The sequence below is a fragment of the Vigna unguiculata genome, unplaced genomic scaffold (assembly GCF_004118075.2).
Source record: "Vigna unguiculata cultivar IT97K-499-35 unplaced genomic scaffold, ASM411807v1 contig_227, whole genome shotgun sequence".
Lineage (NCBI taxonomy): Eukaryota > Viridiplantae > Streptophyta > Magnoliopsida > Fabales > Fabaceae > Vigna > Vigna unguiculata.
In genome coordinates, this window is record NW_021010929.1 from 1 (window position 1) to 23,832 (window position 23,832).

Genomic DNA, 23,832 nt, shown 5'->3' on the forward strand with positions numbered 1-23,832 from the left:
CCCTCCAACTGTTTTGCACTCTGTTGGAATCAACTCCTCTTTTTCATTCTTGACTACAGTGAGGCCAGTCTTCTTTGAACAACATGGATGGGCTAACCCACTGACTGTCAGAAATGGGGTAGATGATCCCAGCTTGTAGAGCTTGGTCACCTCCTTCTTTACAACATCCGAGATGACAGGGTTGAGTCGCCTCTGTGGCTGTCTCACTGGCTTTGCTCCATCTTCCAACAATATCCTGTGCATGCATGTTGATGGGCTAATACCAGGATGTCAGCCAATGTCCATCCAATTGCCTTCTTATGCTTCTTAAGAACTTGCAACAACCTCTGCTCTTGTTCACAGTGAGGAGATGGAAATGATGACAGGCAGTTTGTCCTCCTCCTCTAAGTAGACATACTTGAGGTTGTTCTGGTAGTGGTTTCAACTCTAGAGTACTGGATGCTGGCTGAATATCAGGAACCAGAGGGGGGAGAATGGGTTCCACAGCCTGTACCTGAGCATACAATTAGATGCATATGTACTTCCTGCAACATGGTTAGTGCAACCTGATTGTATAACATCAAAGTGAATAGGTACAACATCCAGAGAGTCAAACTCTGTACATTCAACATTATCCACATCATATTCAGCATCATCAGAATCAAATAAGAATCAAGAACATCAATGCATGCAAATTCAGATAACTCAGACACCGGATGAATGTTTTAATGTATGCAAAGAGTGGAAATCAGAAATCAATCCATCAACAGCATCATCATAATATCCACGTGAAAAACAGAATGATCCTCAGAAGGATGTTTCATGGCATCCAGAATGTTGAATTGCACAACAATATCATCAAACTCCATGGACAAAGTACCTGCATGGACATCAATTTTGGTTCGTGCAGTTTTCAAAAATGGTCTGCCTAAAATGATTGGTGCAGAACCATGTGAAAACCCTCTTCCATGTCAAGAATGTAAAAATCAGCTGGGAAAATCAATTCATCGACACGAACCAAAACATCATCAACCAAACCTGCGGGGTGGGCAACACTTCTATTTGCCAACTGAATCACCACACCCGTAGGTTGCAGGGGTCCAAGAGAAAGAGATTTAAAAATAGACAGAGGCATTACATTTATTGAAGCACCAAGATCAAGCATTGGATTTTCAAATTTATTGTTACCTATGATGCAAGGTACACAAAATGTACCTGGGTCCTTGCACTTCTCAGGAATCTGAGGAACAGATTTACCTATCAATGCTGACACGTTTCTGCCCATGCTGATCTTTTCGTTTCCCTTTAGCCTCCTCTTGTGCGTGCATAGCTCCTTCAAGAACTTTGCATATCTGGGAATCTGTTTAATGGCATCCAACAGAGGTATGTTCACCTCCACCTTCCTAAAAGTTTCCAAGATCTCCCTGTCAACCTCTTCCATCTTTTTGCTTGGAATGGCTCTTGGAGGGAAAGGAAGAGGTATGGAAGGTGCAGCAGTAGAGATGGAAGGTGTAGAAGTCGCACCAGATGTGGAAGGACCAGCTGCATGAGCATCACACTTTCTCTGAAGTGTGGCAGGGTCGGCTTCCTTTGGAGGTGTAGGCTCGGAAGTAGGAACTTCAATGTTCTTCCCAGATCTCAAAGTAATGGCACTCACATTCCTAGGATTTTCCACCGTCTGTGATGGAAGCTTGTCAAAATTCTGAGCCTGTGCCTGGTTTAGCTGAGTGGCCATCTGCCCCATTTGATTTGTCAAACTTTGGATTGAGGCCCTAGTCTCTTGCTGGAATTGCATATTTTGAAGGGTCATCATCCTGACTAACTCCTCCAATGAAATAGAAGAAGAAGGTGCAGGTGTTGCAGCAGGAGCTGGTGTGGGTACAGGTGGAACAGGAGCAGCTTGTGGTGCAGGTGCAACTCTTTGTTGCGGAGGTGGTTGCACATTTTGAAATTGTTGGGGCTGCTGGTTACCCTGGTTGCCCCATCTCAAATTAGGGTGATTCCTCATCCTGGATTATATCTGTTGGTTGACAAATCATGGTGGTTTTGTTGTTGTTGTTGGGGCCTATTGTTGTTGAAAATATTTGCTGCATAGGCCTGAGGTGTGTCGACTGGTGTAGAAGAAGAAGGAGAAGCAGCCTGTTGTTGCAATGCTGGGCAAGAGTCTGTAAAGTGATCAACAGATGTACAAAGGCCACAAACTCTTGCAGCTGGAGCTCTCTAATTAGAAGCAAGTTGATTGACCAGTGTGGTAAGAGCATCAATCTTACTTTCCAACTTCTTTGTGTACTCGGCTGCTCCTACATCATGAACACCTCTAACAACTATGGCATCACTCCTTGTGCCAAATTGTTGAGAATTTGAAGCCATGTTTTCTATCAGTTGTCTGGCTGCAGCTGGGGTTATGTTACCAAGGGCACCACCACTTGCGGCATCAATCATATTTCGATCCATGTGGTGCAAGCCTTCATAAAAATACTACAGGAGGAGATGTTCAAAAATCTGATGGTGTGGACAGCTTGAACAGAGATTCTTGAACCTCTCCCAGTACTCATAAAGGGTCTCCCCAGATTGCTGCTTGATGCCAGAAATCTCCTTTTGTATGGCTGTTGTCTTTGAAGCAGGAAAGAACTTGGCAAGGAACAATCTCTTCAGGTCATCCCAGCTTGTCTTTCGCATTACCCTCCAAAGAATGAGGGAAAGCCTTCAAGTATACATGGTCCTCTTGTACATCTGCAGGCTTCATGGTGGAACAGACGACATGAAACTGCTTCAAGTGTTTGCACGGGTCCTCACCTGCAAGACCATGAAACTTTGGCAACAAGTGTATCAAACCAGTTTTCAGCACATATGGAACCTCCTCCTCAGGGTATTGTATGCATAAACTATCATAAGTGAACTCTAGTGCAGTGAGCTCACTCATGGTTCTCTCATGAGGTGGAGGAGGTTGAGCCATGTTATCAGTATCAAAATGCTCAGAATATACAGTATGCTCAGAATGCAAAGAATGAGGAGTGTCAGGAATGTGATGAGAATCAGAAGAATCAGGAAATGTCAATGAATATTCAGCATGCAAAGATGGATTCCTAGGATGCCGACTTCCTCTATGGAATGTCCTATCAATCTCAGGGTCAAATGGTTGTAATTCACTTGGGTTTCCCCTAGTCATGCACCAAAAAGCATTAATTGTGGTGATATTGGCATAACAAAGGGTATAACTACAAGTATACTCAAACGACCTCCAAATGACTTGAAAATTGGTAGGATATTCCTTTGAGTGGTCAAACAGAAGCACAAAAAAAATCAGATCAAAACTCAAAGCACAAGTATTTTTAACAATTTTTCAAAAGTAGAAAAAATGAAGAAAAATTACAAAAAACATTGCTGAAATGTAGAAAATGGCATTTTCTGGAGAATCTGAGTTTGCAAACTAGCGAAGCGGGCTACGATAAGGTAGGAAATCAATAGTGATTCTGATAACCAGAGCAAAAGTTATGGTCCTCTGAAGTTTCACTAAAAATCTGTCCAAATTTTTTTGAATCTCTTAACTCAGACCATACCAACTGCTCTAGCTATTTTTCCTATCAAGTTCAACGTCTTAGAAGTGGGGGAAAAAATTTTCAAGTCAAAACAAGCTCCGTAGCTACCAAAACAAAAATCCAGAAGTTAAATGCCAGATTCGGACACTATTCAAACACTATTCACTACTACAAATGACACTATTCATGCGCGTCGCGACACTATTCACTACACTACACAGAAACACACAGGAATGGAAACAGGCATTGAACTTAACACAACATTAACATCACAATGAACATATACCAACTCAACCACACTTGAACTACACACACACCAAAACACAAAACACAAACACACTGGAAATTTTACTTTGAACGAAACGATTGGTCCCCGGCAACGGCGCCAAATTTGACTAATTTATGTTTCCATCTTCTTTTATGTTTCCATTTTCTCGTTTTAACTAATTTCTCAAATTTCTTGCTTGTTAGCATTCCAACAATGATAGATCAATCAAACGAATCAACTCTGTGGATTCACATCATTTGGTATTCAAAGCCTTGCTATCTAGATTTGGAATTGGAAAGGAAGTTTATTATACAAAGTGTTTAACCGAAGGCCATCCATGTTAGTTGCATTCGATTACTGATAGAGGTCGTACCCCACCAAATTAAAACATATTAAATGCAGTACATGAAAGTGAACCAAGTCGTCTCCCAACGACCAATATTTTCATTCAAAGCGAATTTTCCAGATGAACACAACAATAAAACACAGGGGGGGTTGGCAGACAGATTCGGAATGCTAATCAATAGATTAATTTAAATGCTACAGTGACTAAAACCGTATTGACATCCCTGATTCACACGCAATTTCACTTATCATAGGCCACCGAATTAACACCAACCCTGCCTTGTCTCAATCCACTAGATAATAGTTCAGTAAGCGAAAATTATAATCTAGCTTCATTATGCAATTAAGCAATGCACACATCCTTAAATTCGTGACAGCCAAGCTACATACATTAAGCATGAGCGTATCTTAAACAAAACACATGCAATTACTTTGTAAATTAAGCATTGACAGATTCACCACATGCATTCCACGAATTCAGAACAAAAACATCGCAGATTTCACAAAACAAGCTCAACCTCAAAGCTTCATTGCATTTTTTCATCAAGGAGTCAATACACGAATTTAGCTAGACATGGAAATGAGTAATTAAACACTTCAAACTGAAATCACAAAAATCAGAACCAAGAACCCTAACTTATGAAATCTGAAAACGCAATTTAAGAGCAAAAATAGAGATTTCAAAGCTTAAATGGAATGCAAAACGGTGTTATCATATATAAATGCGAAAACCCCATGAATGGGTATTGTTCCAAGTCAATAAAACCCACAAAACGAACTGCCCAAGCAAGAAAACGAATTCCAAACGTAAAACCCTCAATGGGTGCTGTCAAATATGCATAAAAACGGTAAAAATGAGCCAAAAACGTGAAAAACCGCAAGGGGGACGTCCATGGAAGCTTGGAGAACGAAAATGGAGGTTTTGAAGGGAGGTTGAAGATGATGGGCGGCTGGCCCCCCCTCATGCAGACCTAATTCGTGGTCATATCACCCTTGCCACTCATAATTACAAAACTGCCACTCTGCCACTCAGATTTACAAAAATGCCACTCTGGGCCTCAAATGTTGACCCATTGACTTTGCTGACGTGGAAATGACATGGAAATGATGTGGCAATGATGTGGAAATTCTCTTCAACTAAATATTAATGTCTAAGCTCCAAAATTTGCTTCACCCAAATACCTAAAAATAATTAAAAACAAAAATTAGGCCAAATAATGTGAAATTAGTCCAAATTCGGAACAGTGGCCCAATAAAGCCCAACAGATGAAAAACACTCTAATGATGAAATTTTAAGCACTAATCAATTGTCTAATGGGTGCACAAAGGCTAGTGGAATAGAAGAAAATAATGACTCATCAATTACGGAAGCGAAAACAATGTTGTGAGCCAAATATTTGTGGAGAAACTCCAGTTACCAACAACCTTTCATCTGGATCAAGCATGGATGAAATTCAGTACATGGCAATGTGTGAAAGAAGTATTATGTGATATTGCTCCCATGGACTCTTGTCATCTTCTTTTGGGATAGGCATGGCTTCGTTTTAACACACTCCATCTTGATGAATGTTCCCTTTATTTGAGGCATGAAGGACATCAAAAGAAGTAGAAATTTATGACACCAAGACAAGTCAGTAAGGATCAACGTAGGCTGAAGGAGAAAAGAAAAGAAAAAATAGACAAAGAAGTAATATAACTTCAGAAGGAAAGGAAAATAAAGAAAAAGAAATGGAACTAGAGAAAGTTTATTCATCAATGTTTTTTCTTCTACAGTTTGTGATGTCATTTTGCGGGAACAAAAGGATCAGCATGTGAATGAAACACATCAACTTCCATGTTTAAAAAGAAAGCTTGTTCATAGTGCTTTATTATGCGTTTGGTCCGTCGATAAGAAGCAAATACGTCAAACACAATGCATGGAATTATTTAATGTTACATATCAAGGTGGGGTACTGTTGCCAAGAAATGTTATCGACGGATAGCAACCATTGGAAAGTAACAAATATCAAGTTGAATTTGATCCTAGAAGAAGAGAATTAGTTTCAACTTGTGAAAAAATAAAAGTCCTTCACAAGATCATAATAAACTTACGTTAAAACTAGTGTCTTAAGATTCGGGACAAATCTTCTCGAAGTAGGAGGATGTGATGTGAATTGAATATGAGTCAAATGGAGGATGACTAATGCGCCGTGTTGATGCAGTTTCTTTTATTTAAATAAGGGCCCAATGCTTTGTAAAATTGGTTGACCAAATTGTGTTTGTGCTTACCCAATTAATGGGCTTTAGTTTTGCTTTATCTTCAAGTTGAAATAGGGGTCCATATGCCCACTTAAGAACCAACCTTTGGAAGATCAAGCGGACCTTTGCTCAAAGTTTGTGGATGACTTTTGGTAGCCTTAAATTCAGTTACAATCAACCATTAAGTAGCAGATCGTAATTAGCTTGAGTGGATCATTAATTAATAGCTTTAAGCGGGATGATATTCAAATTTATGTGTCTTTTGTAATTTTGATGGTTAAAGCCCCTATACAAGTTGAACCATTTTCATCAATGAAGGCAAGCTGAGTTTTATTCAGAAAATAAACTAGTTTTATCTCTTCTATCTTAGTGAGAGTGATTCTCCTAAGTTCTTAAGTGATTCAAGAATCCTTGAGTTTAATCAAAGGTCCTTTATCCCTTTGTGTGTTTCAACTCTTAGGCTTATCTTCCATTCTTGGAAGTGTGATGTCTATCAATTTCCGTTCCATCTTCTTTTATGTTTCCATTTTCTCGTTTTAAATAATTTCTCAATTTTTGCTTGGTAGCATTCCAAAAATGGTAGATCAGTCAAACGAATTGAACCCTGTGGATTCACATCATTTGGTATTCAGAGCCTGGCTATCTAGATTTGAAATAGGAAAGTCAGTTTATTATACAAAGTGTTTAACCAAAGGCCATCCATGTTTAGTTGCATTCGATTACGGAAGCGAATACAATGTTGTGAGCCAAAGATTGGTGGAGAAACTCCAATTACCAGCAACCTTTCATCTGGATCAAGCATGGATGAAATTCAGTACATGGCAATGTGTGAAAGAAGTATTATGTGATATTGCTCCCATGGACTCTTGTCATCTTCTTTTGGAATGGGCATGGCTTCGTTTTAACACACTCCATCTTGATGAATGTTCCCTTTATTTGAGGCATGAAGGACATCAAAAGAAGTAGAAATTTATGACACCAAGACAAGTCAGTAAGGATCAACGTAGGCTGAAGGAGAAAAGAAAAGAAAAAATAGAAAAAGAAGTAACATAACTTCAGAAGGAAGGGAAAATAAAGAAAAAGAAATGGAACTAGAGAAAGTTTATTCGTCAATGATTTTTCTTCTACAGTTTGTGATGTCATTTTACAGGAACAAAAGGATAAGCATGTGAATGAAACACACCAACTTCCATGTTTAAAAAGGAAGCTTGTTCATAGTGCTTTCTTATGCATTTGGTCAGTCGATAAGAAGCAAGTTCGTCAAACACAATGCATGGAATGATTTATTGTTACATATCAAGGTGGGGTACTGTTGCCAAGAAATGTTATCGACGGATTACAACCATTGGAAAGTAACAAATATCAAGTTGAATTTGATCCTGGAAGAAGAGAATTCGTTTCAACTTGTGAAAAAAATAAAAGTCCTTCACAAGATCATAATAAACTTAGATTAAAACTAGTGTCTTAAGATTCGGGACAAATCTTCTTGAAGAAGGAGGGTATGATGTGAATTGCATATGGGTCAAATGGAGGATGACTAATGCGCCGTGTTGATGCAGTTTCTTTTATTTAAATATGGGCCCAATGCTTTGTAAAATGGGCTGACCAAATTTTGTTTGTGCTTAACAAATTAACGGGCTTTAGTTATGCTTTATCTTCAAGTTAAAATAGGGGTCCATATGCCCACTTAAGAACCAACCTTTGGAAGATCAAGCGGACCTTTGCTCAAAGTTTGTGGATGACTTTTGGTAGCCTTAAATTCAATTACAATCAACCATTACGTAGCGGATCGTCATTAGCTGGAGTGGATCATTAATTAATAGCTTTAAGCGGGATGATAGTGAAATTTATGTGTCTTTTGTAGTTCTGATGGTTAAAGCTCCTATACAAGTTGAACCATTTTCATCAATGAAGGCAAGCTGAGTTTTATTCAAAAAATAAACGAGTTTTATGTCATCTATCTTAGTGAGAGTGATTCTACTAAGTTCTTGAGTGATTCAAGAATCCTTGAGTTTAATCAAAGGTCGTTTATCCCTCTGTGTGTTTCAACTCTTAGGCTTATCTTCCATTCTTGGAAGTGTGATGTCTATCAATTTTCTTTCTATCTTCTTTTATGTTTCCCTTTTCTCGTTTTAAATAATTTCTCAAATTTCTTGCTTGTTAGCATTCCAACAATGATAGATCAGTCAAACGAATCGAACCCTGTGGATTCACATCATTTGGTATTCAGAGCCTGGCTATCTAGATTTGGAATAGGAAAGGAAGTTTATTATACAAAGTGTTTAACCGAAGGCCATCCATGTTTAGTTGCATTCGATTACGGAAGCGAAAACAATGTTCTGAGCCAAATATTTGTGGAGAAACTCCAGTTACCAGCAACCTTTCTTCTGGATCAAGCATGGATCAAATTGAGTACATGGCAATGTGTGAAAGAAGTATTATGTGATATTGCTCCCATGGACTTTTGTCATCTTCTTTTGGGATGGGCATGGCTTCGTTTTAAAACACTCCATCTTGATGAACGTTCCCTTTATTTGAGGCATGAGGGACATCAAAAGAAGTACAAATTTATGACACCAAGACAAGTTAGTAAGGATGAACGTAGGCTGAAGGAGAAAAAAGAAAAAGAAAGAATAGAACAAGAAGTAATATAAACTGCAGAAGGAAGGGAAAAAAAGGAAAAGAAATGGAACTAGAGAAAGTTTTTTCTTCTACAGTTTGTGATGTCATTTTACAGGCACAAAAGGATAAGCATGTGAATGAAACACACTAACTTCCATGTTTAAAAAGGAAGCTTGTTCATAGTGCTTTATTATGCCTTTGGTCTGTCGATAAGAAGCAAGTTCGTCAAACACAATGCATGAAATTATTTATTGTTATATATCAAGTTGGGGTACTGTTGCCAAGAAATGTTATCGACGAATTACAACCATTGGAAAGTAACAAATATCAGGTTGAATTTGATCCTGGAAGAAGAGAATTAGTTTCAACTTGTGAAAAAATAAAAGTCCTTCACAAGATCATAATAAACTTACGTTAAAACTAGTGTCTTAAGATTCCAGACAAATCTTCTTGAAGAAGGAGGGTATGATGTGAATTGCATATGGGTCAAATGGAGGATGACTAATGCGTCGTGTTGATGCAGTTTCTTTTATTTAAATAAGAGCCCAATGCTTTGTAAAATTGGCTGACCAAATTGTGTTTGTGCTTAACCAATTAACAGGCTTTAGTTTTGCTTTATCTTCAAGTTGAAATAGGGGTCCATATGCCCACTTAAGAACCTACCTTTGGAAGATCAAGCGGACCTGTGCTCAAAGTTTGTGGATGACTTTTGGTAGCCTTAAATTCAGTTACAATCAACCATTAAGTAGCGGATCGTCATTAGCTTGAGTGGATCATTAATTGATAGCTTTAAGTTGAATGATATTGAAATTTATGTGTCTTTTGTAATTCTGATGGTTAAAGCTCCTATACAAGTTGAACCATTTTCATTAATGAACGCAAGCTGAGTTTTATTCAGAAAATAAACGAGTTTTATCTCATCTATCTTAGTGAGAGTGATTCTCCTAAGTTCTTGAGTGATTCAAGAATCCTTGAGTTTAGTCAAAGGTCCTTTATCCCTTTGTGTGTTTCAACTCTTAGGCTTATCTTCCATTCTTGGAAGTGTGATGTCTATCAATTTCCGTTCCATCTTCTTTTATGTTTCCATTTTCTCGTTTTAAATAATTTCTCAAAATTCTTGCTTGTTAGCATTCCAAAAATGGTACATCAGTCAAACGAATCGAACCCTGTGGATTCACATCATTTGGTATTCAGAGCCTGGCTATCTAGATTTGGAATAGGAAAGGAAGTTTATTATACAAAGTGTTTAACCAAAGGCCATCCATGTTTAGTTGCATTCGATTACGGAAGCGAAAACAGTGTTGTGAGCCAAAGATTGCTGGAGAAACTCCAGTTACCAGCAACCTTTCATCTGGATCAAGCATGGATCAAATTCAGTACATAGCAATGTGTGAAAGAAGTATTATGTGATATTGCTCCCATGGACTCTTGTCATTTTCTTTTGGGATGGGTGATGAGTTCAAATTTTTGCCCTCATTTAATATTTAAATTTGGGGATTTAATTGACTTTTCTGTGCTTAAAGATTGATTTAATTAGGATTTGTGATTATTGTATTTATTGAGTAAGTTTGGTAAAAGTGGCGTAAAAATTGATTTTAGTTGCATAAAATATTATTGGATATTCTAACGTTTGTTAATGCAGCTGGAATTTTTTTTTGGTGAATTAATAATGTGATTTTGAAATATTCAAAGTTACAAAATAAGTCCAAAATCAAGAAATTCTGAAAAAGAATAAATCAGGAGCTAAATGCACCCCCAGATTTTATTTGCACACTCCTTCCTCAAGTGGACCACAAAAAACCTGTTCTGCACCCCCAGTTTTCACTAAGTTGCACCCCTCCTACCACTTAAACTCCATTCAACCAGATCATGCCATGTGGCAATCCCCACCTCTTAAAATTAGCCAACCAAAGCAAGCCACGTGGCAACAATCCTTGCACTAACAAGCTGTCCAATGGAAGGCTGCCACGTCATCATCTTCATCTCCCAAAACCCTAACCCTAATTTTCTCCTCTCCTTCCACCACCATGCCTCTCCATCTTCTCCGCAGCGCCACCATCATCGCGATCACCGTTCGCGCATCTGCAGCCACAACAGCGCACACGAACCACCACCGCGCCTCCGTCTTCTCGCCTCCGCACCTGCAGCGACGCGCAACCTTCGTCAATCACAGCACCTCCATTTTCTCTCCATCATCTTCTTCGTTCACGCCGGAAACAGCCTCTGCAACGCGCGAGCAACCAGCGCATCTCCATCGAGCTTCGCACGCCACAGTTGCAGCAACCATTATCTTCTCTTCATGGACCATGGCGCACCTGCAACCACCACGCCGGAAAACGGCAGCAGCCACCGTCAGCCGCGCAGCCAAGGAAGAAACATGGGGCAGAAACCCTAATTCTGGAGAGAGAGTACTCTGCGCCACGTGTCAGCATCTGATAGGACAGTCAAACTGGTCAACTGGTCAACTTTGGTCAACTGGTCAAAGTCAGCAGTCAACTCTGGTCAAAACTGCAAATATGGTTAAATGAGAGGGGCAGAATTGGAAATTGGACAAGAATTAAGTTGCTAATTAATTAAATAAAAATAAAAGATTTTAGCAACTGACAGATAAAGCCCAAAGTCCAGTGGAAGCCTATATAAAGAGACTTAAGGGAGCAGAAACGGGGGAACTGACAATTTACAACTCACAGCTTAGACACTTAGAACTCTCTGGTTTTGGCAGATACCGTCTCCACCACATCTCTCATTCTTTCTTTTATTTTCTTTCTTTCATATCATCATGTATTCCATCAAAGCCATGGAGGGCTAAGCTTTTAAGGGTTGATTCCACTGTAATTTCTTAAATGGATTCTGAGGTTAGATGAATTTATATGTTTTGTTATTTTGATTATTGTTGTGATTTTTGTTTATCTATGTCCTTTGCTTCTAAATTGAATAGAAAATAATGATTTTAAATCTACATGCATGCTAATCATATGAGTTAAGAGGTTTTTAAATAAAATTGAGACTTTACTTTGATTTTGTTTAGAAACTTTCATTTGATTAAATAAGTTTTTGCCAACAATTGAGACTTTAATTTGATTAGAGGTAATTACTTTAACTAAAATTAGTCAAGACTTTACTTTGATTAATTAAGTTTTCTATTTGGTAAAGAAACAAAGGAATAGACATGATTAGGCATAGTAAAATTAATTGAGACTGTACTTTGATTAAATTTACTATGGACAATCTAACAATTCTCACTTTTAATTGAGACTGTACTTTGATTAAAAGTGAGGATGCCAACAAATGAATTGAGTCTATACATTGATTTATTTGTAAATCAACAACAATAATTGATTTAACAATAATCTCTAGATAACCAATGAAGAATCTTATTTAGAAAAAGCAGTGGAATTGACCTATTTACTATTACTGTGTTTACAATCTTCCGTGTCATTTTCTTTGCATATCAAAACCCCCCTATTTTATAGTTGCTAGTTTTAATTGCATTTTTGAGAATCAAATATTTGAGATCAATTCCGTATTCGTTGTGAGACGACTCAGGGTTATCTTAACCCTAACTATTTTCTTCACTACAAACTGGCAATACTGAAGTTGCTAAAGTAGTGATAATTTGATCGCCTAACGACAGCGATATCAAATTTGGCGCCGTTGCCGGGGAGTACGGTTAGTATTTCTTTTATTTTGATTCTGTTTTTATTTATTTATTTTATTTTATTTTATTTTATTTTATTTTATTTTATTTTTATTTTTATTTTTTATTTATTTTACGCATATACGTTTGATATAGTTTGTTATTTTGTAGTATCTAGTTTTCTGTTAATATATTCCAAGCAAATTTCTATTTTTGTTTTGATTAAGAATTTCTTTTAAGAAATTTTTTGAGACTAGTTTGGAAAACTCTGTCTAGGAAAGACTTGGTATTTAAGTTGTCCATTGTGACGCACCTCTCTTTCCTGGGAGTAGACCCAACGACATCTTAACTCATTTCTTTCTTGAAATCTTTCTCCAAAACAAGAATAGGAAGAAAAAAAAACACAGGGAAACACTTTCAGGTGGACTTGCATAGTGCATGACTCGGGCCAATCCGGGTCAATTTTATCAACTTGAAAGGAACTTGAAAGGAACTTGCGTAAATCACGTAGGAGACTTGATCTCAGGTGTTCTACTGAAGGAGCACCATCATCATCTAAACCTACCACTGAAAGTGTACCACTAGAATCACCTCCGGTGATTAACATATCTTCTGATCCATCACTTGAACCAGAATTTCAAGAAGATAGAATGGAAGAAAGAACAATAAGAGAGTTGGCTTCACCGGATGCAGCAATTACACAAAACATGTGCATCCAATATCCAGATGGAGAATGTGAGCTTAAGTCTGGGTTAATCCATCTTTTACCCAAATTCCATGGATTAGCAGGAGAAGACCCATACCATCACTTGAAGGAATTTCATGTTGTTTGTTCATCCATGAGACCTACAACAGTGACAGAGGAACATATCAAGCTTAAGGCTTTTCCATTCTCATTGCAAGATGCCGCTAAGAATTGGTTATACTGCCTTCCGCCAGGATCCATCAATACTTGGGAGACTCTGAAAAGATTATTTCTGGAAAAGTTTTTTCCAGCATCTAGAGTTGCTGCTATTCGCAAAGATATTTATGGGATAAGGCAACAAGAAAGAGAAAGTCTTCACGAGTATTGGGAAAGATTCAAAAATTTATGTGCTTCATGTCCTCATCACCAAATAAACGAGCATCTCCTCATTCAATACTTTTATGAGGGATTGAGTATCATGGATAGACAAATGATAGATGCTGCAAGTGGAGGGTCATTGGTGGACAAAACGCCAACAAATGCAAGACAATTGATTGAAACTATGGCGTCGAACCATCAACAATTTTCCACAAGGAGTAATTCTATAACTCTATTGAAGGGAACCCATGGAGTAGAAGCTTCATATGTTGCAGATCACAAGAAATTAGAAGGGAAGTTGGATGACTTAGCAGCCATGGTAAGGACCTTGATAGACTTACAGAAAAAGCCTATCCCTTCTACTTTATGTGGAATTTGTGCTTCTACTAATCATCCTACAGAGGCTTGTTCTATGTTAAAAGAGACAAGGACGTTAGACAATGAACAACCTCAGGCATATGCTGCAAACATCTACGGCAATAATAGACCACCTCGGCAGCAATACAACCATGATTTGTCCTCCAACAAGTACAACCCAGATTGGAAGGAATATCCCAGCCAGAAATGGGGAAATCAACAGCCTCAACACCAACAAGTCTATGTTCCACCTCAACAGAGGCAACAACCACAACCAGCGGCAACCTCTGGTGATTCAAACATGGAAGCAATGATGAAAATGATGGCTGACATGATGAAGGGACAAATCAATGAGTTGAAACAGACGATGGAAGCAACCAATCAAAACTTGCAGAACCAGATTGGACAAATGGCAAATGAGTTAAATCAGATGAAGTCTCAGCAAGGCTCAAGCAATTTGCCTGCACAAACTATAATCAACCCGAGAAATGTAAGTGCTATTACTTTAAGATCGGGTAAGCAAATACAAGGCCTTGGGGATGCCCAAGAAGATGAAGATAAGGACAATGAAGTTGTACCTAATGATGAAAGAGGAAGATCAGATGAAGCAACACAAGCAACATCTGAAATGCCTGCACCCAGTGATAACTCCAGGTTGGTATCCCCTAATACTTCCTCTAAAAATCCTTCTCCTTATTCTCCTCCTCCTCCCTATCCAAACCGTTTGAAACCAAAAACTAAAAAGATGGAGGAGTTAGACAAAGAAATCCTGAATACTTTCAAGAAAGTGGAGATAAACATTCCTTTGTTGGATGCTGTGAGACAAATTCCTAAATACGCCAAGTTTCTCAAAGAATTATGTACACATAAAAGGCGTATTATGGACAAAGAGGTAGTGAACATGGGAAGAAATGTCTCTAGCTTAATTAAGAAGCCTGCAATCAGAATGCCGCAAAAGTGTAAGGATCCAGGTATGTTTTCTGTTCCCTGCATTATAGGTAGTACTAAGTTTGACAATGCTATGTTAGATTTAGGAGCTTCTATTAATGTAATGCCTTTATCCATTTTTACTTCACTTCATCTTGGACCTCTTAAGTCTACTGGTGTGGTCATTCAATTGGCCAACCGTAGCACAGTTAACCCTACAGGTGTGCTAGAAGATGTGCTTGTCCGTGTGGACATGTTAATTTTTCCTGCAGATTTCTACATCTTGGATATGAAGGATGATGAAGGAATGAGTTCAACCACAATCATCTTGGGAAGACCATTCATGATGACAGCACATACCAAGATAGACGTGCATGCAGGATCCTTGACTATGGAGATAGGAGATGAGAAGGTGCAGTTCAACGTGCTAAAAGCCATGGAGCACCCAATTGAAGACCATTCTTTGTTTTGTATTGATTTATTAAGTAATGTAGTGAACAATTATGCTTTTGGACTTTTGGACGTTTTATCTGGTTTTTCATCTTCTTTGTTTTCGCTTCCGTAATCGAATGCAACTAAACATGGATGGCCTTCGGTTAAACACTTTGTATAATAAACATCCTTTCCTATTCGAAATCTAGATAGCCAGGCTCTGAATAACAAATGATGTGAATCCACAAGGTTTGATTCGTTTGACTGATCTATCATTGTTGAAATGCTAAGAAGCAAGAAATTTAAGAAATTATTTAAAATGAGAAAACGGAAACATAAAAGAAGATGGAACGGAAATTGATAGACATCACACTTCCAAGACTTGAAGATAAGCCTAAGAGTTGAAACACACAAAGGGATAAAGGACCTTTGATTAAACTCATGGATTCTTGAATCACTCAAGAACTTAGGAGATTCACTCTCACTAAGATAGATGAGATAAAACTCGTTTATTTTCTGAATAAAACTCAGCTTTCCTTCATTGGTGAAAATGGTTGAACTTGTATAGGAGCTTTAACCATCAGAATTACAAAAGACACATAAATTTCAATATCATCCCGCTTAAAGCTATTAATTAATGATCCACTCAAGCTAATGACGATCCACTACTTAATTGTTGATTACTGAATTTAAGGCTACCAAAAGTCATCCACAAACTTTGAGCAAAGGTTCGCTTGATCTTCCAAAGGTTGGTTCTTAAGTGGGCATATGGACCCCTATTTCAACTTGAAGTTAAAGCAAAACTAAAGCCCGTTAATTGGTTAAGCACACACACAATTTGGTCAGCCAATTTTACAAAGCATTGCGCCCTTATTTAAATAAAAGAAACTGCATCAACACGACGTATTAGTCATCCTCCATTTGACCCATATGCAATTCACATCATACCCCCCTTCTTCGAGAAGATTTGTCCCGAATCTTAAGACACTAGTTTTAATGTAAGTTTATTATGATCTTGTGAAGGACTTTTATTTTTCACAAGTTGAAACTAATTCTCGTCTTCCAGGATCAAATCCAACTTGATATTTGTTACTTTACAATGGTTGCAATCCGTCGATAACATTTCTTGGCAACAGTACCCCACCTTGATATGTAACAATAAATAATTCCAGGCATTGTCTTTGACGAATTTGCTTCTTACGAACGGACCAAAGGCATAATAAAGCACTATGAACAAGCTTCCTTTTTAAACATGGAAGTTGGTGTGTTTCATTCATATGCTTATCCTTTTGTTCCTGTAAAATGACATCACAAACTATAGAAGAAAAAACATTGACGAATAAACTTTCTCTCGTTCCATTTCTTTTTCTTTATTTTGCCTTACTTCTGCAGTTTATATTTCTTCTTTTTCTATTCTTTTTTTTCTGTTTTCTCCTTCAGCCTATGTTGATCCTTACTGACTTGTCTTGGTGTCATAAATTTCTACTTCTTTTGATGACCCTCATGCCTCAAATAAAGGGGACGCTCATCAAAATGGAGTGTTTTAAAACAAAGCCATGCCCATCCCAAAAGAACATGACAAGACTCCATGGGAGCAATATCACATAATAATTCTTTCACACATTGCCATGTACTAAATTTGATCCATGCTTGATCCAGATGAAAGGTTGCTAGTAACTGGAGTGATATCGCTGTCGTTAGGCGATCAAATTACCACTACTTTAGCAACTTCAGTATTGCCAGTTTGTAGTGAACAAAATAGTTAGGGTTAAGACAACCCTGAGTTGTCTCACAACGAATACGGAATTGATCTCAAATATTTGATTCTTAAAAATGCAATTAAAACTAGCAACTATAAAAATAGGGGGTTTTGATATGCAAAGAAAATGACACAGAAGATTGTAAACACAGTAATAGTAAATAGGTCAATTCCACTGCTTTTTCTAAATAAGATTCTTCATTGGTTATCTAGAGATTATTGTTAAATTAATTATTGTTGTTGATTTACAAATAAATCAATGTAAAGACTCAATTCATTTGTTGGCATCCTCACTTTTAATCAAAGTACAGTCTCAATTAAAAGTGAGAATTGTTAGATTGTCCATAGTAAATTTAATCAAAGTACAGTCTCAATTAATTTTACTATGCCTAATCATGTCTATTCCTTTGCTTCTTCACCAAATAGAAAACTTAATTAATCAAAGTAAAGTCTTGACTAATTTTAGTTAAAGTAATTACCTCTAATCAAATTAAAGTCTCAATTATTGGCAAAAACTTATTTAATCAAATAAAAGTTTCTAAACAAAATCAAAGTAAAGTCTCAATTTAATTTAAAAACCTTTTAACTCATATGATTAGCATGCATGTAGATTTAAAATCATTATTTTCTATTCAATTAATAAGCAAAGGACATAGATAAACAAAAACCACAACAATAATCAAAATAACAAAACATATAAATTCATCTAACCTCAGAATCCATTTAAGAAATTACAGTGGAATCAACCCTTAAAGCTTAGCCCTCCATGGCTTTGATGGAATACATGATGATATGAAGGAAAGAAAATAAAAGAAAGAATGAGAGATGTGGTGGAGACGGTATCTGCCAAAACCAGAGAGTTCTAAGTGTCTAAGCTGTAAGCTGTCAGTCGTCAGTTTTGCTTCTGCTCCCTTAAGTCTCTTTATATAGGCTTCAACTGGACTTTGGGCTTTATCTGACAGTTGCTAAAATCTTTTATTTTTATTTAATTAATTAGCAACTTAATTTCTGTCCAATTTCAAATTCTGCCCCTCTTATTTAAGCATTTTTACAAAATTGACCAGAAATTGACCAGAGTTTGACCAGTTTGACTAGAGTTTGACCAATTGACTGCCTATCAGATGCTGACACGTGGCAGTGCAGATTCTCTCTCCAGAAATTAGGGTTTACTGCTCCTTCCTCCCTTGGCTGCGCAGGTGCAACGACGGCGGCTGCTCCGACGCGGCGGCTGCTCCGGCGAGCTCTTCTCCTCCGATCTGGCTGCGTTTTTCGACGAGTTGTTTTGCGTTTTCCAGCGTTTTCCAGCAAGTGCACTAGGATGATGGTTCGCGCTCACGAACTGTTGCTGCGTGTGGACGGAGATGGCGTTGCGAACAGGTGCAGCGGTGACGGAACAAGCTTCACGGAGGTCGTGCAGGAGATGGTGGTGTTCTGGTTCGCTCTCGGTGGCTGCCATGGCTGACGCGCTGTGGAGAAGCTTTGCGGAGGTGCAGGTTCATGGTGGTGTGCTCGCTGCAGGTTGTTGTGCTGTTGATGGTGGTAGAAAACGACAGCGCGAATGGAAGAATGTGGTGGCCGCGCCGCTTCTGATAGAGATGGAACGGTGCGCGGAACAGGCTTCGCGGAGGCGTGGTGCAGATTCCGGCGAGGACAGGAGGTCGCTGCCATGACTGCTGGTGCGAAAATGGTGGCTGCCGACGTGGTGCAGTGGTGTCCGGTGGCCGGCAAGATTGGCGGCGGCGGCGGTGTGGAGAGTGGTAGGGAAACTAGGGTTAGGGTTTCATGTGTGAGATGGAGGAGATGATGACGTGGCAAGATCTGAGTGGTCAATTGGGTGAGTGGAGGATTATGACACGTGGCGGCTTATGGTTGGCTAATTTTAAAAGGTGAGGATTGCCACATGGCATGATCTGGTTGAGTGGAGTTTAAGTGGTAGGAGGGGTGCAACTTAGTGAAAACTGGGGGTGCAGAGCAGGTTTTTGTGGTCCACTTGAGGAAGGAGTGTGCAAATAAAAACTAGGGGTGCATTTAGCTCCTGATTTATTCTTTTTCCAGAATTTCTTGATTTTGGACTTATTTTGTAACTTTGAATATTTCAAAATCACACTATTAATTGACCAAAAATAAATTCCAGCTGCATTAACAAACGTTAGAATATCCAATAATATTTTATGCAACTAAAATCAATTTTTACGCCACTTTTACCAAACTTACTCAATAATCCAATAATCACAAATCCTAATTAAATCAATCTTTAAGCACAGAAAATTCAATTAAATCCCCAAATTTAAATATTAAATGAGGGCAAAAATTTGAACTCATCATGGAGTTTGTCCACCAATCTTTGGCTCACAACATTGTTTTCGCTTCCGTAATCGAATGCATATAAACATGGATGGCCTTCGGTTAAAAACTTTGTATAAGAAACTTCCTTTCTTATTCCAAATCTAGATAGCCAGGCTCTTAATAGCTTATGATATGAATCCACAGGGTTCGATTCATTTGACTAATCTATCATTGTTGGAATACTAACAAGCAAGAAATTTGAGAACTTATTTAAAACGAGAAAATGGAAACATAAAAGAAGATGGAACGGAAATTGATAGACATCACACTTCCAAGAATGAAAGATAAGACTAAGAGTTGAAACACACAAAGGGATAAAAGACCTTTGATGAAACTCATGGATTCTTGAATCACTCAAGAACTTAGGAGAATCACTCTCACTAAGATAGATGAGATAAAACTCGTTTATTTTCTGAATAAAACTTAGCTTGCCTTCATTGTTGAAAATGGTTTAACTTATATAGGAGCTTTGACCATCAGATTTACAAAAGACACATAAATTTCAATATCATCCCGCTTCAAGCTATTAATTAATGATCCACTCAAGCTAATAACGATCTGCTACTTAATGGTTGATTGTAACTGAATTTAAGGCTACCAAAAGTCATCCACAAACTTTGAGCAAAGGGTCCTCTTGATCTTCCATAGGTTGGTTCTTAAGTTGGCATATGGACCCTTATTTCAACTTGAAGATAAAGCAAAACTAAAGCCCATTAATTGGTTAAGCACAAACACAATTTGGTCACCCAATTTTACAAAGCATTGGGCCCTTATTTAAATAAAAGAAATTGCAACAACACGGCGCATCAGTCATCCTCTATTTGACCCAAAAGCAATTCACATCATACCCTCGTTCTTCGAGAAGATTTTTCCCGAATCTTAAGACACTAGTTTTAATGTAAGTTTATTATGATCTTGTGAAGGACTTTTATTTTTTCACAAGTTGAAACTAACTCTCTTCTTCCAGGATAAAATTCAACTTGATATTTGTTACTTTCCAATGGTTGCAATCCGTCGATTACGTTTATTGGCAACAGTACCCCACCTTGATATGTAACAATAAATAATTCCATGCATTGTTTTTGACGAATTTGCTTGTTATCGACGGACTGAATCCATAATAAAGCAATATGAACAAGCTGCCTTTTTAAACATGGAAGTTGGTGTGTTTCATTCACATGCTTATCCTTTTGTTCCTGTAAAATGACATCATAAACTGTAGAAGAAAAAACATTGACGAATAAACTTTCTCTAGTTCCATTTCTTTTTCTTTATTTTCCCTTCCTTCTGCAGTTTATATTACTTCTTTTTCTGTTTTCTCCTTCAGCCTACGCTGATCCTTATTGACTTGTCTTGGTGTCATAAATTTCTACTTCTTTTGATGTCCCTCATGCCTCAAATAAAGGGAACGTTCATCCAGATGGAGTGTTTTAAAACGAAGTCATGCCCATCTCAAAAGAAGATGACAACAGTCCATGGGAGCAATATCACATAATACTTCTTTCACACATTGCCCAGTACTGAATTTGATCCATGCTTGATCCAGATGAAAGGTTGCTGGTAACTGGAGTTTCTCCACAAATATTTGGCTCACAACATTGTTTTCGATTCCGTAATCGAGTGCAACTAAACATGGATGGCCTTCGGTTAAACACTTTGTATAATAAACTTCCTTTCCTATTCCAAATCTAGATACCGAGGCTCTGAATAGGAAATGATGTGAATCCACAGTGTTTGATTCGTTTGACTGATCTATCATTGTTGGAATGCTAACAAGCAAGAAATTTAAGAAATTATTTAGAATGAGAAAATGGAAACATAAAAGAAGATGGAACAGAAATTGATAGACATCACACTTCCAAGAATGGAAGATAAGCCTAAGAGTTGATACACACAAAGGCATAAAGGACCTTTGATTAAACTCATGGATTCTTGAATCACTCAAGAACTTAGGAGAATCCCTCTCACTAAGATAGATGAGATAAAACTCGTTTGTTTGATGAATAAAACTCAGCTTAACTTCATTGATGAAAATGCTTCAACTTATATACGAGGTTTAACCATGCGAATTACAAAAAACACATAAATTTGAATATCATCCCGCTTAAAGCTATTAATTAATGATCCACTAAAGCTAATAATGATCCACTACTTAATGGTTGATTATAACTGAATTTAAGGCTACCAAAAGTCATCCAAAAACTTTGTGCAAAGGTCCTCTTGAACTTCCAAAGGTTGGTCCTTAAGTTGGCATATGGACCCTTATTTCAACTTGATGATAAAGCAAAACTAAAGCCCATTAATTGGTTAAGCACAAACACAATTTCGTCAGCCAATTTTACAAATCATTGGGCCTTTATTTAAATAAAAGAAACTGCATCAACACGGCGCATTAGTCATCCTCCATTTGACCCATATGCAATTCACATCATACCCTCATTCTTCGAGAAGATTTGTTCGATACTTAAGCCACTAGTTTTAACGTAAGTTTGTTATGATCTTGTGAAGGACTTTTATTTTTTCACAAGTTGAAACTAATTCTCTTCTACCAGGATCAAATTCAACTTGATATTTGTTACTTTCCAATGGTTGCAATCCGTCGATAACATTTCTTGGCAACAGTACCCCACCTTGATATGTAATAATAAATAATTCCATGCATTGTGTTTGACGAATTTGCTTCTTATCGACAGACCAAAAGCATAATAAAGCATTATGAACAAGCTTCCTTTTTAAACATGGAAGTTGGTGTGTTTCATTCACATGCTTATCCTTTTGTTCCTGCAAAATGACATCACAAACTGTAGAAGAAAAAACATTGACGAATAAACTTTCTCTAGTTCCATTTCTTTTTCTTTATTTTCCCTTCCTTCTGCAGTTTATATTTCTTCTTTTTCTATTCTTTCTTTTTCTGTTTTCTCCTTCAGCCTACGTTGATCCTTACTGACTTGTTTTGGTGTCATAAATTGTACTTCTTTTGATGTCCCTCATGCCTCAAATAAAGGGAACGTTCATCAAGATGGAGTGCTTTAAAACGAAGCCGTGCCCATCCCAAAAGAAGATGACAAGATTCCATGGGAGCAATATCACATAATACTTCTTTCACACATTGCCATGTATTGAATTTGATCCATGCTTGATCTAGATGAAAGGTTGTTTGTAACTGGAGTTTCTCCACCAATCATTGGCTCACAACATTGTTTTCGCTTCCGTAATCGAGTGCAACTAAACATGGATAGCCTTCGGTTAAACACTTTGTATAATAAATTTCCTTTCTTATTCCAAATCTAGATAGCCAGGCTCTGAATACCGAATGATGTGAATCCACAAGGTTCGATTCGTTTGACTGATCTACCATTTTTGGAATGCTAACAATCAAGAATTTTGAGAAATTATTTAAAACGAGAAAATGGAAACATAAAAGAAGATGGAATGGAAATTGATAGACATCACACTTTCAAGAATGGAAGATAAGCCTAAGAGTTTGATGAAGGATTATCTTGTTCCTTTTTAAGAATATTGAATATGGTGTGAGTTGATTAAGAAAGCTAAGTGAAATCCCCACTGGACATTAAGATAGCAAGCTATCTAGATGTGAAGGTTCCTTTCACAAAGCTCAAGAGAAGAAGATGATGGATTGATTCAAAATGACAAGGAAATGGAAAGCACATAAACCATAGAAAACCAAGAACAATTAAAGGAAGAAGAAAACATAAAATGGAAAGGAAAGAAATGGTAAAAATGTGAGAAGCACGCCACTGCAAGGCTAGGCTAGAAGCCATGACAACCTTGAAGATGAGTGGATGTGTGCCGCCACTTGCTATGCAAGATAAGGCTTAAAAGTTTCACTCCCAAGGGAGGAAACTCTCACAAATGTTTGAGACACAAGAGTGTTTTTACTTCAAAATGTTCAACCCTTTTACATGTCTAGGAGCACCCCTTATATAGAAGAGTTTAGGGGCCTTTAAGCAAATAAAAGATACCTAAGGATGTCTTTACAAAAACCTAACCCTAGCTTCTAGAAACTAGGTCAAATAAGGTTACAAAAAATGAGAGAGAAAAGAGCTAACTATGGTGTGTGCAAGGCTAATTTCGTTCTAGCACAAAAGGAGACAAAGAATGTGTCTCATATGTCTCCAAAAAGTGGCCAAAGTGTGCTAAAAACAAAGGAGACCAAAGGTACATAGGTACACTTGTTTTATGCCTTTTACTTTATGCTTTATGCCTTTGCTTTACTCTCTCCTCCACATCATTTATGCTCCCCAATCACCATGCGCCACCTAGCATTGCTTTCTTACTCCTAATTAACCTACAAAGCAA

General features: G+C 37.7%; 1 non-coding gene across 1 annotated transcript; it reads left to right on the forward strand.

Moving 5' to 3' along the window:
- The first annotated feature begins 2,478 nt into the window (after positions 1-2,478).
- On the forward strand, positions 2,479-2,587 carry LOC114171377. The gene has a single exon (XR_003601458.1). It is a non-coding gene; the product is annotated as a small nucleolar RNA R71 (small nucleolar RNA).
- The last annotated feature ends 21,245 nt before the right edge of the window (positions 2,588-23,832 follow it).